General features: G+C 37.7%; 1 protein-coding gene across 18 annotated transcripts in view; it reads right to left on the bottom strand.

Annotated features, from left to right (window-relative positions):
- Positions 1-4712, bottom strand: part of LOC126291625 (longitudinals lacking protein-like) — a 293043-nt gene extending 288331 nt beyond the window's left edge. For 12 of the 18 annotated variants that reach the window (XR_007551826.1, XR_007551825.1, XM_049985180.1 and 9 more), the window contains exon 1: positions 4208-4383. The gene's annotated coding sequence lies outside the window, so the exon portion shown is untranslated. Of the gene's footprint in view, positions 1-3909; positions 4178-4207 lie in introns of those variants that run through there. The other 6 variants (XM_049985189.1, XM_049985186.1, XM_049985188.1 and 3 more) reach the window with 4 other exon arrangements.
- Positions 4713-19962: the final 15250 nt, after the last annotated feature.

Genomic DNA, 19962 nt, shown 5'->3' with positions numbered 1-19962 from the left:
ACTAAAATTACAAAAACTACTGGCGAAAAAAATAAGATCTAAAGCATGAACTTTTACACTTCTCTGTGCCACAAGACTCCATTCTTGTCCCAATACTCTTCATTCAATACACAAATCACATCCCAAATATGATTAGGTATGGTAGTATAGTTACCTATGCAGATTACAAAACTCTTCTCTTCGAGGATAAAGATACAGAAAAGCTAGAAATAAAAGCCAATGTAGAAGTAAATAATGCCATTAGAAGATTTACTGAATTAAACCTACACAACAATATTATTAAAACACTTTGTGTAAACTTAAGACTTCGAAACTTTCACAGTGAAGATATCAATGTATGCATAGATGAGTGAATAGCAGAGAATACCAAATAAACAAAATTCCTTGGAATAATTATCGATGAAAATGTAAACTGGGATAAGCATGTAGAATATATAAGGAGGAAACTCGGCATGAACCTCTATGTGCCGCACAAACTCATCTACCTAAAAGATACAGGCACTATGAAAACCATATACTACACATTAATTAATACAACATTAAGTTACGGCATAATTTTGTGGGGAGGTACCTCAAAAACAACAATTAATGAAGTATTTAAATTACAAAAAAGAGGCATAAGAATGGTGGCCAACCTTAAATGGAAAGATTCATGTAAACCAGCATTTAAAGCTCACAAAATACTTACATTAACCAGTAGGTACCTACACGAACCCCTCTGCTGGACAAAATTCAAATATTCTGCCGATACTAGAGATAACACCACACAACACAACAATGACACAAGATAACGGAACCTATTCCATGAGCCCACACACACACACACACACACACACACACACACACACACACACACACAGCCATCATATGCTGGACCAAAAGCCCTTGAAAAAACTCCCTTCATTCTTGAAAGAAATAAAGAATAAAAATATTTTCAAAAAGTCTCAAAATTTTTTAACAGAAAACTTACTACAGTGTTAATGAATTTATGTACACTACAGTTCAAAGCAATTGCAATTGTATCAAAAGAAAAATTGTACAAAATCTAATTTAATAAGCAATACCCCTAGAATAATTTTGTAACAAATTAAATTTTTGTTAAAGAGTAGACAGTAAAAACTATGTACATGTTGGTGCATGAAATGAAAATATATCTTGATCCATACAATGTACTTTGTCAAAGGATAAATAAATAAATAAATTTGTCTAATTAGAAATTTAAAAATATATTTTCCTGATAACTATGTCAGATCAGCCTATTTTGCTTTCTTCCAAAGCATTATGACATGTGGAATTTTACTATGGGGTAGTAGCTGCAATGCAAACCTATTCATTTATAATGTTCTGTTGCACATTAGAAAGCATGTTTCAAAATTCATATTGAGAAGTAATATTCATACTAGAAATAGAACAGGTGTAAACATGCCACATCATGGACTATATAAATCACATAACTTCTACATAATCCTTGGACTAAGGATGTTTAACAGACTAAGCAGAGATTTTAAAGAATTCCCTGTAAATATTTTTAAAGCCATATTGTATAAACTATTAGTAAACAATTCTTTTCACACAAATGATGATAAATTTTTTGAAGATGAAAGTACTGTTTTGTAACATTTGGTCTTTACTTTTAACCATTTCATGCAAACTGAAGAACACCAAGAAATGTCTGCTTCTGACTTTATTGCAGTAATAAGCTGAATTACAATAAAATTTTATTATTACTATTATAGAACTCACACTAGCTTTCGAGCACTAGCTCTTTTTCCAACCACTGTACGCACATTAACAAATACATTCACACAGACACCCAACGCACACACTTGTGGAGACAGCAAGTGTATACTATTGCTGGAGAACGAGCTAGTGTGGATGCTGTTTTCTATGTCTTACTATGCCCCAAGCAATGGTCCACTGTAGGTAAGTAGTTGCCTTTCCCTTATTTAAAGTAGATTTTATTGTACCACAGCTTCATGCACACTGCCAAGCAGGATGCAGGCTCTCTACTGTATCAAGATGAAGAGTGTACAAAGTCTCATTTCACAACACTTTTCATCATTTTACTCCACAATGATATATTACTTTTGCAGATATGTAACATTCACTATCATTTCTCTATCTCTATATGAAGATTATGCAAACACAGTATCATTTGACTTCGTACAAGTATGTCCAAGTTACTGATATACTGTATTAAGTATTCATTACAGTTCTATGCACTACCTGTTTTACTGAAACTTTTTGGTGGTAGAATACTGACTGCTATGTACTTTATTTTATTCCAGGTACTGGCTCTGACATTTTATTATTTAAGCAACCCGTTGCAACACTTGATAACTGTCATCTTCAATCCTCTACGCAAAAAAACGTTTGTAGTGTGGTAAAAGGTTTAATTTGTGAATATGAAGGGAGGGCTGGCCGACCTAGTTTGCAGCACCAGAATTTGTTGGTCAGTAATTCTGTCTATTCTTCTCGAGTTGTCATGTTTTGTGTATTGAGGGTGTATTGAACGTGTTTTAATTTATGTAGGGATGTTTGATTTGTGTGTTTTTGAGGTTTTGATTTTATTTTTCGTAGTTGCAGATGTTGGTCTTTGGTATCAATAGTTGTGGTTGACCTACGTGGATCACCAGAAATACCGATTCCCATTATCGTAGTTGTATGTGTTGATATCGTCATCTTTGGTTGACCTATGTAGGTCAAGGGAATCATCCGATTCCAATTTGCGTAGTTTTATTTGTAAGTGTTTGTGTTTTGGTATCGTTACCTGTGGTTGACCTATATACGTCAAGGAAAGAGTCAGCTTCCTGCAGATTTTGTTGGGTTTTTTATTTTTTTTTGTTTTTCTTTATTATCTTGTATTTTGGGATAGTGGTGGTTTTTACTAATATATTTAACTTGTCCTCACCCTGAAACCCCCAATTTCCCGCGGTTGTCCGGTTAATTAGACTGTATTTTTGGAGGGATCTGTTATTGTCTTTTATGAATTTTCGTGTATGTAATGACGTCATACGCGCATTATTGGAGACGCTTAGAATAGTCATTTCCGCCATAGGTCAAAGCAGACGGGAGGAATCAGACACTTCTGTAATCCCTCGTCTACTTTTGTTTATTCGACGCGCATGATGACAATCAGGAATTAAAACTGGTTCCTTAACAACAAAAATTCTTGCAGAATTACACACAGATGTTCACAGCATGTACATCTGAACATAACTAATCCAATCACTGATGAATATGATATGATATGATATCAATGAATTGCTCTTCCTCACCTATCTTATATCAGTTGGGAGCTCTTATACCAAAGAAATAGTCTTGATAGTATGAGGTGCATATGAAAAGTAGTGAGAGTGGAAATACTATGCATATTTTGGTTATCATAGATCGACAGGCACAGATACCATTTTCCGCTTTCTGCAGATATAAAACACTCCATCCACCATTGCTATCATCACTCCACAATAACCAGTCTTCCTGACAAGTGTGATTTATCCAGTCAAACGCCTTTGAAAGTTCATAGGAGATTCCAATATGGGATTTTGGTATTTACTGACACTAGAATGACATTGTGAGTGAAAATGGCCTGCTCTGTCAAGCCCCTCCCCCTTTTTTTTATTAAAAAATATCAAACTAGTAACTGTTGAGGTGTTCTAATACTTTTACACATTAGTTGCATTAATATTTGCGAGAAAAATTTGCTGGACGGCAACTGGGTAAATTAGTTTTGTTACCAAAGTGGTTTCGCTATAGCAAACTTTACCCTCTCAGTGAGTAAAAGTTCATTTAAAAGGAATAGTCGAAAATATTTGGTAATACGTAAATCAGAGAACAGTTTTCTTATAAAAACTGCTCGAAAAAGCGAAATTTCTTATAGCCATCGCTCAGAAACGAAGAATGACTTACCCTCCGTATCATGAATATTGTAACGATTCACGAAGTAGTTTCATGGGTGACATGCATTGCACGTATCATCATTAAGTAAATATTATGGCACATTTTCAGCGAGATAAATGCATTGTAACAAACGCTGGGCGCGTATTAGCTAAATACAAAGGTAACTGCACCTTTCTAACGACATAAACGCAGAGAAACAAAGGAAAAATTCGATATCTATGTAATTCCCAACGGCGGAAGAATAAGTCAAACAACCACAACAAAAATCCAATTTTAAACAAAATGAAGTTACAATTCGTGTACCCACCTGTATTTTACGATAATTAATCCCATGCAAACATATTTTAAACAATTTGCGACTTATATACTACACACACAACACGCTCCACAAACATCATAATCAACGCACTTCTTATCTACAATTAATCCTTTAAATTCTATTCTTGTTTGTATCAAGCCGCGCAGCAATGATTGTACACTCAATAAGAATATCAAAGACTCTCTGCCTACGAAAGAACATTCAGCGGCAGGTGGCTACCCGAGATCATTGGGCTACCCGGCCGGTATATAACAAACAAATATAAGACCAGAAATTTTGCGTTTACAACTATTCTTAAAAAGTATTAACGAAGTGTCTGTGGCGGAGACATCGGTTTAAATGACCTGGACAGTGGCTTCTTAAGCGACGGCAGATTTCACAAATTAATTTGCTTCACAAGTTACAGCGCGAATGCGACGATTTGCAAGAGTTTTACGAATGTTCACCGAGGCATATAAATATCTATTGATGCTCGGAGCTCCTCATATTACACGGCAATAAAAGAGTATGAGGAGAGTAAAATGAACAGCTGAAAGCGACATAGAGTTCCTAGTAACAGGGAAGAATTTACAAAAATCTAGATTTTTCAACATTAGTGTTAAATAATCACTGAGCAAACTGACGCTTGATGCATGCTAAGCTATATACACAATCCTGAACAACGATTTCATCAATATAAGTGAAATATGTCCACTACTGGTGTATAATATAACATTTCCATGAATTATAAACCTAATTTATGCATTTTTAGATGTTTATTGAAGTCTATAAATGTGTGGCCATCGAGGTTTCTTTTATTGCCTTTCAGAGTACCAGTATATGGGGTTTTTTAATCCTATGTGTGAAGACTATGATCTACCTGTTACAAACTTTTGTCCCAGAATTTAAAATTCCACTCTAAATTACAGGTATGGCTTAATAGTCTACTGGAAACTTTTACTTTTAATATTGTGAGAGTGAACTGTACAATTTGCCTTTAATTCACGCATATTATGAACTATATATCGCATTAGGGAGTAAATGTATTGTAGCACAAGTACAGGAAACTCTATGCTATAAAGACCCAGCTGCAAGATATTGATTTATCAACATAACACACTGTTGTGACTGCACACTTCCGTAGAGTAATTGATCTACTTTTATTTTTATCCACGCTGTCGCAAAAGATTATACTGTAGGACAATATTCAGTAGATATACTTTTGTTTAAGTTCGCAATGACTCTCTTTTTTTTTTTTAAAAAAAATTACAGTTTCTCTGATTGTTGTAGAGGCAACTGCCACTATATTAAAGACTAATAAGCTGCTGCTTACTTTTCTCGATCGCTGTAATCCTTTGTATTAACTTTCCAAAAATATATGTGGCATCTATATATTTCAATAAATTCCTCAGTGTACAGTGTCCCTAAAGAACCGACTTGGATCAAACATTTTAAATTTCACCATGCATATATAGACAAGAAACAGTAGACTGAACAAACAGCTGACTCACTCAAGTTTCGCTCATCACAGTGTTGCCATCTTGTGTCCACACACAGTAACTTTTCTCAAATCTTCAAGACCAGCTTCCAGGTTTGAGCACATTCAACTCCTGTTGACACCAAGGTCATCTAAAGGTTCTCATGTCAATAGGGGCAAAATATTATTGCCATACAACTGATTTAAAATTTTTTAGGGCGCTATTATCTTCTCATTACTTTCGCCTTTTCTACAGCACACTTTTAGTACCTGGTGAATGCTATAACCGCAACAATCGAACAGTTTAGTTATAGTAAAACCAGTCTTTATATTGCCACCCTGAGTCTTCTTGCCATTGACGTTATTTTTTCTTTGTCCCCTTGTAATGTCTGTTCTTCAATTAATTGTTTACCTGTCATTACAAATTTCGTATGGATAACACTTCGCACATTTTTCGCTTTGTAACCACTACTACAAGCATCCACAGCAATTTTCAAATCGGTTTATGGAGAAATTACAACGTGTTCCAGCTTACACACAATCGGTAGGATAAAGTTGAGTTCACACATTCAACAAAAGTGAAGCCACAGTTTCTACATCATTACGAAATGTCGTATTCATTATGTAATATAGTTACCATTCACATAAAATGCTACACAGTGCTACTGAGTTTCCATTATTTATGTATTTATTTTTTTATTCATACTGTACAACAGTATTGGACAAATCAGGTTTACAACAATTTTGAAAAACTGCACAAGTACAAGTTTCAAAATGACACAACTGCATGTATTAGTAAAATGACTGATTTCTTCAAAACTAACCTTTATAGTACATGCATCTAGGGAGAAAACATTCATATACATACTTAATTACCAAAGAGTAAAGTCACTTTATGCTTTCCAAAATATTTTGCATATTTGTAGAGATACATATGAAATGTAATATTAATTTTTAGCTTCAAGGTGGTATTCTTCAACAACATACAGACAAATTTTAATCAAGTTGCGTTTCAACTTATTTTTTAAAACATACATGTTCTCCATTGTCGTTGTATAGTTTGGGAAACTTTTGCATAGAAGGCATCCTGCTTTTACAGGCCGTCTGTTAGTTGATTTGAGTTGATTTCCTTCAATGTGATAATCCTTCTTATTTCCTGAGTTTATAATTAAGGATACCTCTGTTTAATGATGCAGGAAGCGTCCTCTTTACATAAATCATGTGTAGAGGAGAGGTTCCATGCCTTTTTTGCATATCGTCTCTCTTTTTCATCAATCTTATTAATTTTTTATATCATTTCACAGTGTTAACGGGCCGAATAAGGTTATGCTGATGAGAATATTTGTACTGAGAGACCAAATTACTTTTCACTTGATTCCTATACTTGTTGGGAACTGTACACGGTCTTGCTTGTAGCTTTCTCTGTTACTTCCCTGTGTGGCTTGTTACGAGGCGAGCACCAGAGGATACGATACACTGCGTTTTCGTGGGGAGTCTGCACTTCCGTGACCATGTTTCAAATGGCTCTGAGCACTATGGGACTTAACATCTGTGGTCATCAGTCCCCTAGGACTTAGAACTACTTAAACCTAACTAATCTAAGGACATCACACACATCCATGCCCGAGGCAGGATTCGAACCTGCGACCGTAGCAGTCGCGCGGCTCCGCGAGACCACCGTGGCCAGCTCCGTGAACATGGAAAGGGTCGTACACTATGGGCTTGAGTGCCATGTTTCAACGATGCAGCGTAGAAATATTGTTTGTCTTTTTTGGCTTCATGCAGAAGTATGTGTGTAATTGAGTTGGGCACCAGTCGTTCATTCTTAAATGTTACCATAATGAGAAGCTTGCAAGGCCAGTAGGTTAACATTTTACTGCATTTTCGCACTTCGCCTTCTGGCATGTGTTCAACATGTGTAGGACTGCGCGAATATGCCCATGAATGTCAGTGAGTTCCATGACGGTGAAACTGTGTTGCGTGTAACTTATTCGTCAATGTGAGTAAGATGTTGGCAAAGTCATAAGAAAAATTCCTCCATTCTTTTTATCATCAGCTTCCAATTTAATCTGGCAGTTTTTTTGGATATTTTGAAACCTGTTTAGAGAGATTCTTTTTGGATGATTGATGCACTACCATTGTCAAGCGAGTCAACCACTACCAAAGAAAGTGCCTGGCAGGACGACCGAACTTGGTCGAGTTACGCCTATTGTATTGAGGACGAAACGACCTGTGAGCCGTCTGAGTGCCGCCAAAGTTTATGTGGTCTGCGTCTGGAATGAAGACTGCTGGAGCCGACTGACTCTATTGTCTTCACGATTCTGAGTATTGATGTGGACGGTGCCCTGCTGGGAGCGACTGTCTGGCATCGGATGGCAGGTGGTGTTGGCATGCTGTTTTCATAATCGGTCAGATGACAAGTTCAGTGCCCCTAGTTAAATAGCAGAGCCATGATTGGTCAACTTAGACTGAGGCCAGTTGACGTCATAAAGCCCCACACGAAATTGGAGAGAACCATGTCTATTGGCGCGAATGATGTTCCGAGATAGTGTTGTGGAATTTTGGAATCAGCACTGAAAGCTGATTCCCAGCTCTTGGGGGGTAGTGGGAAGTCGAATAACGTTGGAGGGACGTGTGGCATTGGGGATCTGATCTTCGTCAGAATCAGATCGTCTTGCTTCTTAGTAGCACATTTTCGGAATCGTTGTGGAGCATGACTTCAGCCATACTCCAGTTTCATTCTGTGACTTAAGACCCAAATTCTTACTTTGCGTTTTCACATCTGTACCGACAGGGCGAGTTTCAACGGTTTTGCCGTATTTCTTCCTGGAGATACATCGTCGTGCTACCAGAAGGTTCTGTGCTTCAGCCACACGAGCAGAACTTAGAATTTCTGGTGAACATTCAAGGCCATGGCTTGAAACAGAGTTGTTGCACAGCAGGAGTCGGCGCCTACACCATCAGAACGGTGACTACCAATGGCTTGCTGCAGGTTTCAGGACTGGTAAAGTATTTTGCGGCTCCAGCATTGTAGGACCTATCATTTTTATATTGAAGTCCTCAGAAGCAGGCGCGCTCACTTTGCTACAAGTCCACCTTGTTTGTTTCTCCATGTGTTCCCATTTCACCTCTCATTACTAATCGTGATACTACATTATAATCGGGGGGGGTAATATTTGATTCACTAGTACCTCCAGTCTTATTGACAATCTATTGCATCACAGAAAGTAGGAGCCCCTTGTTCTCGAGCCAATTCTTATTCTCATAATGGTTCAGTATACCTTGTCCTTTAGCCTATGGTTTGTATCGACAATCAAGTACCTTTGTGTTCTGATTTATAATAAATCTCACTGTAATATTTAATCCGCATATCATTTGGCAGATAGATGAAGAATCCCATTTCCTTTCGTTTATTATGATAGTATTCCCTTTTTTTTACTGTCTAAATTACGATTTTTTATTAAATTATTGTGAGTGTACATTCCTTATTTTAGCAACTACCAGGGTCCATCATCAGTTCCTTTCATGACCATTGTGCACATAATTAACTGGTGGTAGAGGGGTCTCATGCAAATTCACCAGAATTAAAGAGGTACAAACTCTTCTCCACCCTATCACTTTGCATAGTTGTTTTACTGTTAATATATTTAGACCTTAAATTTATTTTGGAAGGGATCTCTAGGAAATAATTTTGTTACCCACAATGCAGCCTTCTTTCGCAGCTTTAGTTCTCTTTATATGTGCACATTTGCAGAACTTTTCCAGACCAGGGTGCCATATGATATTTGTGGATGGTCTAGCCCAATTCTACATTGTTAGCAGTGTTTTTGTGCATATTATCCCAGACATTTTTCTCATTAGAAATGTACTTGAACTCACTTTCCGACAAATATTATAGATATGATTTTCCTTGTTAAGTATCTACCACTTGTCATGCCCAGAAATTCGTCTGTTGAAATATTACTTATAGCAAATGAAGTTTTTCTGAATGCATAACAGTCTGTAACTAGGGTATGATACTCCTTAGCGGTGTTGGTGCCATGCAATGGACCCATGGATGCCTATGTGAATGTTTTCTAGACCGTAATGGAGATGTCAGCAGCTTATCTACGTCCAGCAGCATAAGTGTCAAGGAGTATTTCCCTGGAAAACGACGGATTCCTCCTCCCCCCTGCCCCGTCATCTCGTTGGCATGATGGTGAAGATATTGGAATGCATCAGACCATGCAACACTCTGCCACTGTGCCAATGTACAGTGCCAATGGTCACATGGCCATTTCAGCTGTAGTTGCCTATGTTGTCGTTTTAACATTAGCACATCTATAGTTTGTCAGCTGCAGAGGCCCATTGTTAGCAATATTTGGTGAACTGTATGTTCAGATATATTTATACTCTTCCCAGCATTAAAATCTGATGTTACTTTCGCCACTGTTCACCACCTGTCCTGTTTTACCAATCCGCCTAGCCTACGAGGTCCGATATCTGTAATGAACTGTGGCTGCCCAGCCCCACAATGTCTGGACGTGGTTTCACCTTGGTTTTACCAAGTGTTGGAGGCACTCACCACGGCACTTCCCGAACGTCCCATAAGTCATGCAGTTTCCAAAATGCTTGTGCCAAGCCTCTCGGACATCAAAATCTGCCCTCGGTGAAACTAAGACAGATCGCATTCCTTCCCCATTCTACACTCACATAGCATGCTGACTGATATTACATGCACCATGCGTGTCTGACTAGCAATCACTCCTTGCTCGGTGACACTGCACTTGCCTGAACAGGTTTATATTGGTGGCAGGTCAGAGGTCATAATGTTTTGTCTAATCAGTATACTTTTTCGCACATCATACACATAGAAAATAAATAGTGGTTTGGCAAAGCACTGAAATTTGAGGCACTCCATACTTAGCATATTCAGCATTTGAATAAGTGTTTGTAATAGTATTGTTCAAATTTTGTTTTATTTCTACAAGCTGTTCTCTATTTTCCATGAATGATTTTATATTGGCTGCTTTCCCTCTTACATCACAACTTTTAAGCTTTTCTAATAGTATTTTATAGCATACACAATCAAAGGCTTTTGAGAAGTTAAGAAACATACCACAAACTTTCTTTTGTTAATCTAGTGAAATTTACTATTCTTCCTATAATTACACTTTTTATTTTTTAGATACGACAGGTGTAATAGTTATTGGTCAGTAATTTCCTAAATCTTCCTTGCTGTCTCTCTTGACAATAGGGATCACTTTACTGTTTTCTAAACATGTCAGGAACATTCCTTCTTCTATCCCAAGTTTACGAGAAAAGTCAGAGGTTTCACCAGCCACTGCAGGCAACATTTCATTAATCATCTTCCTTCTATTTCGTTATGTGTGACCATGTTGTCTTTGTGATATTATTAGCAGCTTTAATTTTGTTTATGCAGTAATTGGATTTAGTTTCTTTTATAAATTGCTTATATGGCTTCTTCTTGTCCCTATGGAATCAAAGTTTGTTTGTTTCAGATTTATCTGAGATTGTTCATAAATAGCTTTTAGCTCCACCCTCTTCCTTTTTATATTTGCTGTGACCAAATTTTTATTGCAGTCATCATTGCATTCCAACATACCAATGTATATGTGAGATCTGTGTAACAGGATAACGTTTTGTTGAATGACACCCTTCCCTTATTTATATTCCCTGTTACATATATATCACTCCAGTCTTTTGAATGCATTAGTCTTCATAGGTTCTGTAGGTTTTCTTGCTTTGTTTGTCGCAATTCTCTATCTGTCAGTGTTACCTTATCTGATACCTCTATTAATACCACATAGTAGTCAGCATTAGCTGTGTTTTAGGACATGTACTCTTTGTCTGTGTTAGGGTATATTGGTAATTACATGATCTGTTAATGTCTCTGTATCTTTACTGCAGCTTGTGGGACTACTTACAGGTGTAGATTATAAGTGTGGATTATATCATTGAATCATTGTATTAAAGTTAGTTTATTCATATTTAGATCATCTGCTACTATGATGAATGGGAACTGTCTAACAGCTTTGTCTAACAGATCTTTTAGCTCTTTAGAAAATCATTTAGCTGACTGTTTGGTGATTTATATATCATAATATCGAAAACTTTCTCCCCTGAATGTTGTCTGTATTGCTGCTGATTCAAATAGGATTTCTATACAGCTGTCCACTGTTCATGGAATGCAATCCATCTCATAGTGTGCACATACTTCAACTCCTCCACCTCTATGTTGACATCTAGAGAATTAAGCCACCGTTTTATAGTCTTCTACATTGTAAAAACTAATATCATGTTCTGCTGCTACTAGTTCTTTTATCTCAACTAATTTACTTGATACACACTGTATGTATATATAGTATAAGCATTTATATTTCAATCTAAATTTTTTATTTCATCTTTTTCCCCAGCTGCTGGTATAAAAAATTCTGGTCTTTCTGGAGTTTGTGTTTGTTGGCTCTTCCTCCTCTCCCCAATTTTACTCCTGGCTTCTCTGCTGGTGAAAAGGCTTCTTCCTCTGGTGAGATCAGTGATGTGTCTGCTTCTGAAGAGCAGAGCTATATTTTTTTTCTTTTCTTTTATCTGCAGTTTGTAGCAGTCTTCGTTTTCCAGGAGAGACCAATGCTGCTTCTTCCCTGGAGACGAAAGTGACTTTTATTCTCCTTCTTGTTCGCTGTCCTGAGTCTCTGATGGTCCTTATTTTCCTTCTTTCCCTTCTTGTTGATAGTGGACTTGATCTTCTTTTTTCTTGTCTTGAGTAGTTGATAATTTCCAGTATTTATCTTCACATAAACGTTTTTCTGAAATTGTTTCTGTGCAGTACACGTTTCATAAAATATTCACCCACCGAGCTTGTAGCTTCAATAAATGTGACATTTTGAAAATAGCTACATATCTTCTTGAATTTTCTGTTTGTGCTCATAATTTCTTTATTTGCACATATGGCTTCAGTCAGAACATACCTCTGTGAAATGCTTACAACAAACGCACATGAAGTCCTTCTAAAATGTCTTTGAGCCCCATGATTGCATGGCTACTTTAATTCCTGTAGATGTCATTTCCTCTGCCAATAATAACAGATTTTGAATCTTTTTTAATAATGACTCACAGTCGTTTAGTACTTCACATAGAGGGGTGCCTGGCTTGGTAATGCCAGTTACTTCGAACTTCATTTGCATGACTGCCATATGAACTGCTGAGCATATGGCTATCAGAAAATGTACACATTTCTTATTTTTCTTATTTAACGACTCATTTCACAAGAATTTTGTCTTTTTTAGAATCTTTGAAACACTTCTTGTTAATGAGCATTTGATTTTTGTTTTGGCTTGTCTGGCCCCTAAATTGTAGATTGCTAGGAGCTTGAAATTATTTATTATTTCAATTTCATAATTTGAATCACATCAGCTGTTATTAATGTTTTGTACAAGTATTTTTTCATCTCATAAGGTATATTTCACAGATCATCTGATTGTGCTGCACAGGAGACATGTTACTTTTTGCCTTATACATAGTTATATAATTCTCTAATATTACTTTTACCAGTACAGATCTATGTTGAACACAATAATATTATTGAATTGTTTTTCTCATTGTCTGTCAGTACTTAGTGTTCAATTTTTCCAGACATTATTTTATAAAACAGTACTACACACAACATGATGATATAAAGTAGTCACACTGTTCTTATGATCATGACATTATTCACAAGTTCCTCAACTGAGTAGTAGCATTTTTTTCATCAGGAGATCATGTAGTTTGCATTTGTGTGATTGTATCTCCATGGTCAATACATCTTTACCATTGAATTTATTGTATATTATCATTCCTATGTACTAGGGTGCTTTCTGGAGTTTTAAGTGATTTGTTTGAAACTTTAAATTTATTTGTATCCACTGTTGTACATTTGTTTTAAATGGGTTTTTTCAGTTGGTTTGTAAGAAGATGATAATCTCAAAGATGTAAACTGCAGGCATAGGTAATATTTTCAGATCCTTGAATAATGGATGACAGGATGTTCTTGAAAGGGGACCACATGTTTTTCTAACAATTCTTTTTTGAACTAACTGGATTCGTCATATGTTACCTGAATTCAACCAAAAAATTACGCCGTATGTAATTATGGATTCACAGTAACCGTGATAATCATTTTGCTGCTATTATGTTTGTTACACCACATAGCATGTCCATTGCAAAAGATGGGCTATTTAATTGTGAAAAATACGTTTTCCCTAAAGAAATAGTTAAAGATAAAGATGCAGAGATATCATAAGTTAAAATATTAGATGTAAGAATAGTTGTAGTTTGTTTGTACAGGACACCAACTGTTGATATTATAAACTTTCTAAAAAGCTTAGAATAGCTGCTCAACAAACTAATGCATTGTAATATAAGAGACATTCTATATAGTGATTTCACTATAGACTTTGGAAAGGAATAAAAAAAAAACAGATTTACTGATCCTCCTTTCAACCTTCAACTTACAAATTACTGTAGAAACATCAACACCTATCATAAAACCACGAGTCTTGAGAGTTGATCAGATATTCATTACCGTGTAAAATAAACCATCTAACGTGTTGAAATGAGTACAAAGGACAAATTTATTTGTTATATATGTTCTGGAGTGCTACATTTTTTTTTGTTTAACATCACTCCTTGCTGTATGTGTTTTCTTTGGACTTCTGTAACAAGTATTCACTATTCAGTTTTCTTCCAATGTATTGTGTGTGTGTGTGTGTGTGTTACAAAATAAAATCCAAGTTAATTGCCTTCAATGTATTACTTGTTAATGAAGAAAGAATCATTTACAATGGGTTATGGGCCCAGGAACGCAAGACAAATAATATTTTTGTGAAAAGTTCGTATCACACCCGAAACGATAACAGAAATACGATTGTGTGATTTGAGATAAGTTTTTCGACCACCCTTTAAGAGAAATACAATTTAACCTCAAGATTGGAAATGAGGTCGTCCACATAAATAAACTCAAAGGTGCCGAAAATTTTAACTCTTGGAAGTTTCAAGAATGCATAGTGTTGGAATAAAACAATGTTTGTATTGTTGTTGATGGTTCATATTAACTGCTCAAAGAAATATAATAATGCTGCATACAACAAGATGATTGCTGCCTCAACAAACTGGACACAACAGCTCAACGAATTATTGTCACATCAGTTGAAGAAAAAACTATGCTGCATATTACGAACTGTAACACGTCTCAACAAATATGAGACAAGTAAGTTTCTAATTATGATCAATACTCTGGAACCAATGTTTACATGTTACTGTAGCAGTGATATAGTTTGCAAAAGAAACCAACAGATGATACAGTGACACATATTGCTAGAACTGAAGATCTTGCACATCACTTGTAGATTCTAGGTGAACAAATATCTGAGCATATGGTTGTTACGAAAATTCTGATGACTCTGCCAGTAGCATACAAACACTTTATCAATGCATGAAGGCAACTGAACAAACATTTATCAATCTGATCTCCAGACTTACCCGAGGAAGACAGGATGAACATAAGTGATAAAGATGAAAGTTGAGCATATGCAGCAAGCAACAGCTCTCATAAAAATGGCGGAAAAACATAAGTATTTTGCAAATTCAGGAGCCTGTCACTATTGGCCCAAGCCAGGTAACTGAATCCCTAACTGCAAAAAGCAAAAATCCACAACTGCAAACCAATCTTTACTCAGTCTGTTCTTGATACATGTGAATGGGCGCCCTTCTTATTTGAAACAAGAAGCTAAACTGACACTGTCTGCTGATGATATGAGCATCAATATTAATTCAGTAAAAGAAACTCCAATAGAAAATGATACAAATAATGTCTTTGGAAAGTTATTGATCGGTTTTCTGTGAATCAGCTTGCTCTAAACTTTGGAAAACAACACAGTACATCTAATTTTCTACTGCGAGGAGTACAGTTCCTTCAATAAATATAAGACATCAACAGAAGTCAATAGCCAGGGCAGAGTCTACATCGGTGTACATATAAATGAACATCTTAATTCGAGAAATCATTTTTTGGATCTCCTAATGCGACTAGGTTCAGCAACTTTTGCAGTTACAATTATTGCTAATTTTGAGGATATAGAAATTAGCAAGCTGACATACTTTGCTTACTTTCACTGTCTAATGTCATATGGAATAATATTTTGGGGTAACTCAACACTTGGGTAAAAAGTATTCACTGCTCAAAAGAAAGTGGTTAAAATAATGTGTGGGGCGCATAGTCGCACATCTTGTAGGTATCTGTTTAAAGTTTAGGGATTCTTACAACAGCATCACAGCACATTTATTGAGTAATGAAATTTGTTCTCAATGGTATGGTTCGGTTTAAAAACAACAGTAACTTAATTGACTTGGCTACTGTCGTTCACTGTGGAACATTGGGCAGTGACGAAATTCCTCCACCTGATATGATTTCTAGCAAGTCTCTCTCCCATCCTCTGCAGCTTCTCTCTCGATCGTCCTTTTCCAGGTCTGTTTGGGACGATCACGTTTTCTAACTCCTTAAGGGTTCCAGTTCAAAGCCACCATTTCAACAGCCTCATCTGGTTTCCTCAATGTATGCCCAATCCAGTTCCATTTTTTTCCTTGAGTTGTATATTGATTGGTTACTGATTTGTCTCCCTCCAAAGATCTTCATTTGTCATTATATCTGGCCATCTCACATTTAATACGCTGGAGACAAAAATCCTGGAGCTGGTTTTTGATGTGGTTAGTTGCGTTCCGAGTTTCGCAACCGTACAACAGAACAGCCTTCACATTGCTATTGAAAAGCCAGACTTTGTTCCTCTTTGAGATGTTCCTATTCCTCCAGACAGGGCACAGTTGTACAAACGCACCATTTGCTTTGTAGATGTGCCTATGGATGAACTCCTCAGCGCCTCATGTAGTCGTGACAATACTTCCAAGGTAGAGGAAAGTGAGCCGTACTGCGGCTCGCTTTGGTGCTGTTTTAAGGTTTGCGCCCTCTGTTGGGGGCCAGACGGTATTGTTTAGTTGACATGGTTGCGGTTGTTTGTTTTCTTCTCGTGTTGACTGGCGTCACTAGGTTTTGCAAGCGTTGCCTGTCCGCTAGTGGCAGCAGTGGTGGTTATCGGTATGTAGTAACTGATGCCCTACCTTTGGAGCGACGTAGTTGATTTTCCAGGTCGTGTTAGTGGGCGAGTTTGGTTAAGGACTGAGGAGAAGCCACGCCCGTGCAGTGTGAGAACACGCCGGACCGATGGCAGCACTCATGGGCCGGATGGGAGGGCTGTTGTCACGAGAGTGCACGACCTCGTCGTAAACCGTATCCACCAACCTTTAAGATGAGTGCATTTCAATACCAGTAGAGAAACCTCCACTATTGTGATATCTCGCGATTCTCCAGTGACTTGGGGTCGTGTTGCTGCTCATAGCGTCGCTGAGGCGAAGAGCAGTGAGTGGAATGTTTGTAGAAGGTGGATCTGATTAGCTTTTCTCGACTTCTTATTACTATTTACTGTGTTCACTTGCTACAATTTGTTAAGTTCAACCAGCTGTAATTTTTCTTGCCTGGTAGCCGCTAACGCCCGAGTTCCCTGCCCTGGGGCATAGTGTATGTAGCGGCAGTGGTCATTTTCTCGCCTTGCCGTTGCTGTCAGGTAAGGCGTGTAATTTTGACAGCTTTCTTGATTGTAGACCGGTTGGTGATTCTTCTACTCCGGTGGTAGTGATTCCTTTCTTGTTCCAGGGGCTCTAAATACAGTATTCTGGACATAGTGCAGACCGCTGGTTCCGGCTTTGGCGTATTGTTACATCGTTGTATTTGGTTTATCAAACATCAGGTAACTTCAGCAAGATTATCATTAGTCATTCAATAGCCTGCCACTAGTCTGAGTTACCATCTTGTGAAGTGAATACAACTCTTGGCTGCTTATCTCATCGCTCGCAAAAGCTTTGGTTGCCAGACCTTCTTAGAGGTCGAATCCTAGAGCATGGTTTGGATCAGTTGCTTGTTTTTTTAATTAACTTTTGCTATTGTATTTGCTGTTTTACAGGTTCAAATTTTTTTTAAGTTATTGCCGTTTCTGGAATGTAAGGCCTTCAGCCGTGATTGTAGTTATTTGCCTTAAAATTTGGTATTTGTATTTACACAGTAAGCCTTTAAAACCTTATTTATTGCCATTTCTGGCGTCTGCTCTCGTCTGCTGTGTTTGTGGCGATTTGCCTTTAATATTTCAATACCTGTAATTTGTAAGTTGCAGTGAACTTTAAACAATTCTTAATTTATTGCCATTCCAGGTGTGTAAGGCCTTCTGCCCAGATCACAGTGGCTTGCTTTTAAAACATTATCGTTTGTATCTGTATTTAATGGTGATTTGCTAAATTGTAACTCACTTACAACACCATTATTTGCACAGTTGTTTATTCTTTTATTAATAATGTGTGGCATATTTTAATTTATTGTAGTGTCTGGGATCACTGGTTTAAAATAAATTGTGTGTAACTGTAAAAGGCAACCAATATTAACTGATTACGGCCCCGTCCACAATTGTAACCGAATCTTGCTTTCCTTTGACTACAAGGTCACAACTTGTAGCAGATCGTGGTTACGATTGTAATATCACCATTTCAGTTACTGTGTGTTTGATTTGTTAAAGTCTGTTAGTGATGTACGATTTCTATCTTTGGTATTGTGTTCCATTTTAGGTGATCAAGTCTATAATGGCGGTCAGGCAGTGCCCTGGTATCGGCCTGTTGAGGAAGGACCGCCTCACTTATGGGCTTGTGGTAAGACGCCAGCCTATTGAGGGTCGTGTTCCAGACTTAGCAGCCCGTCTTCAGCTGGTTGACCTCACACCAGATGTTGTGGGTGAGACAAAGGCAGCTATTGAGTTTTTGTTTAAAGCTGCTTGATCATCATCCTCACTATCTTATATTTGTTGTCGAGTAGGTGGCAAACCTATTTGTGCCCTTTTGGATTCTAGTAACTCCTTTTCATTGTTGAGCTTGGAATGGTTTCTTGAGTTTGGTCTCCTTGCAAGACTTAGGCAGGTACCTTCTTCAGTGCAGAAATGTCGGGTTGCCAACAGGCAAATGTTGCCTCTGCATTGTTGGGTCTGAGGGAGTAGCTTGGCTGGGGATTTCTCGTGGCCCCAATCTTTGGCCTTGGTTAATGAGCTGCCAGTCGATTTGATTTTGGGATGTAATTTTATCACTAATAGTGGTCTTGTCTTGGATGATTTGGGTACACCTTTTTCTTTAAGCCAAAAATTCTGGTAAAAAAAATTGAGTTCTGTGAGTGTAATAAACGTACGGTGCATCTAGATGTGGTAATACTGGCTGTTGATGCTAAGGTTAGTGAGTTTGATCGTACCCATCTTTCTTCCCAGCAGGCCTCTGATCTAGGGGGGTTTGTTGCAGAGGGCCGGCCATTGTGGCCGTGCCGTTCTAGGCGCTTCAGTCTGGAACCGAGTGACCGCTGCAGTCGCAGGTTCGAATCCTGCCTCAGGCATGGATGTGTGTGATATCCTTAGGTTAGTTAGGTGTAAGTAGTTCTAATTTCTAGGGGACTGATGACCACAGATGTTAAGTCCCCTAGTGCTCAGAGCCATTTGAACCATTTTTTTTGTTGGAGAGGTTCCCAGACCTTCTCTGTGAATGACTGGGGGTCACTAATGTTCTTGACTACCGTACTCGTCTGTCTGGCCATGTTCCTGTGAGGCAGTCTCCATATCGTCTCTCTCCGCCTAAGATGAGGATACTAAGGGGAAAGATCTCCAAAATGCTTGAGCAGGGAGTTGTTAGGCGTTTTACATCCGCTTATGCCTCCCCTATATTCCTTATCCCTATGGACAAGGGGCGGGACTTTCGACCTGTTGTTGACTACCGTCGCCTAAATAAGAAGTTTGTCCTCGAATCCTGATCTCCATAACTCTTTTACTTAGTTTTCCAGGGCTAATTGGTTTACTGTGCTGGACCTGAATCAAACCTGTTATCAGATTCCCTTAGCCGAAGAATGTAAACATGTTAAAGCATTTTGTACTGACTAGAATCTATTTGAGTTTAAGAGGGTCTCCTTTGGTTTGTCAGCTGTCCTTACTCGTCTGTTGGATAATATTGTTGGAGACTTGAAATTAGTGTGTGTTTACAATTACCTGGACTATGTGGTAATTTATAGTCGTTCATTTCAAGGGCATTTGGAACATATCCAGCAAGTTTTTGGTAGGTTGCAGGGGGCCGGTTTGACTGTTAAACCCAATAAGGTGACATTACCAAGGCAGCAGGTATCCTTCTT

The sequence above is a fragment of the Schistocerca gregaria genome, chromosome 9 (assembly GCF_023897955.1).
Source record: "Schistocerca gregaria isolate iqSchGreg1 chromosome 9, iqSchGreg1.2, whole genome shotgun sequence".
Lineage (NCBI taxonomy): Eukaryota > Metazoa > Arthropoda > Insecta > Orthoptera > Acrididae > Schistocerca > Schistocerca gregaria.
Note: the sequence above shows the minus strand (reverse complement) of the source record. Positions and strands in the feature narration are given on the sequence as shown.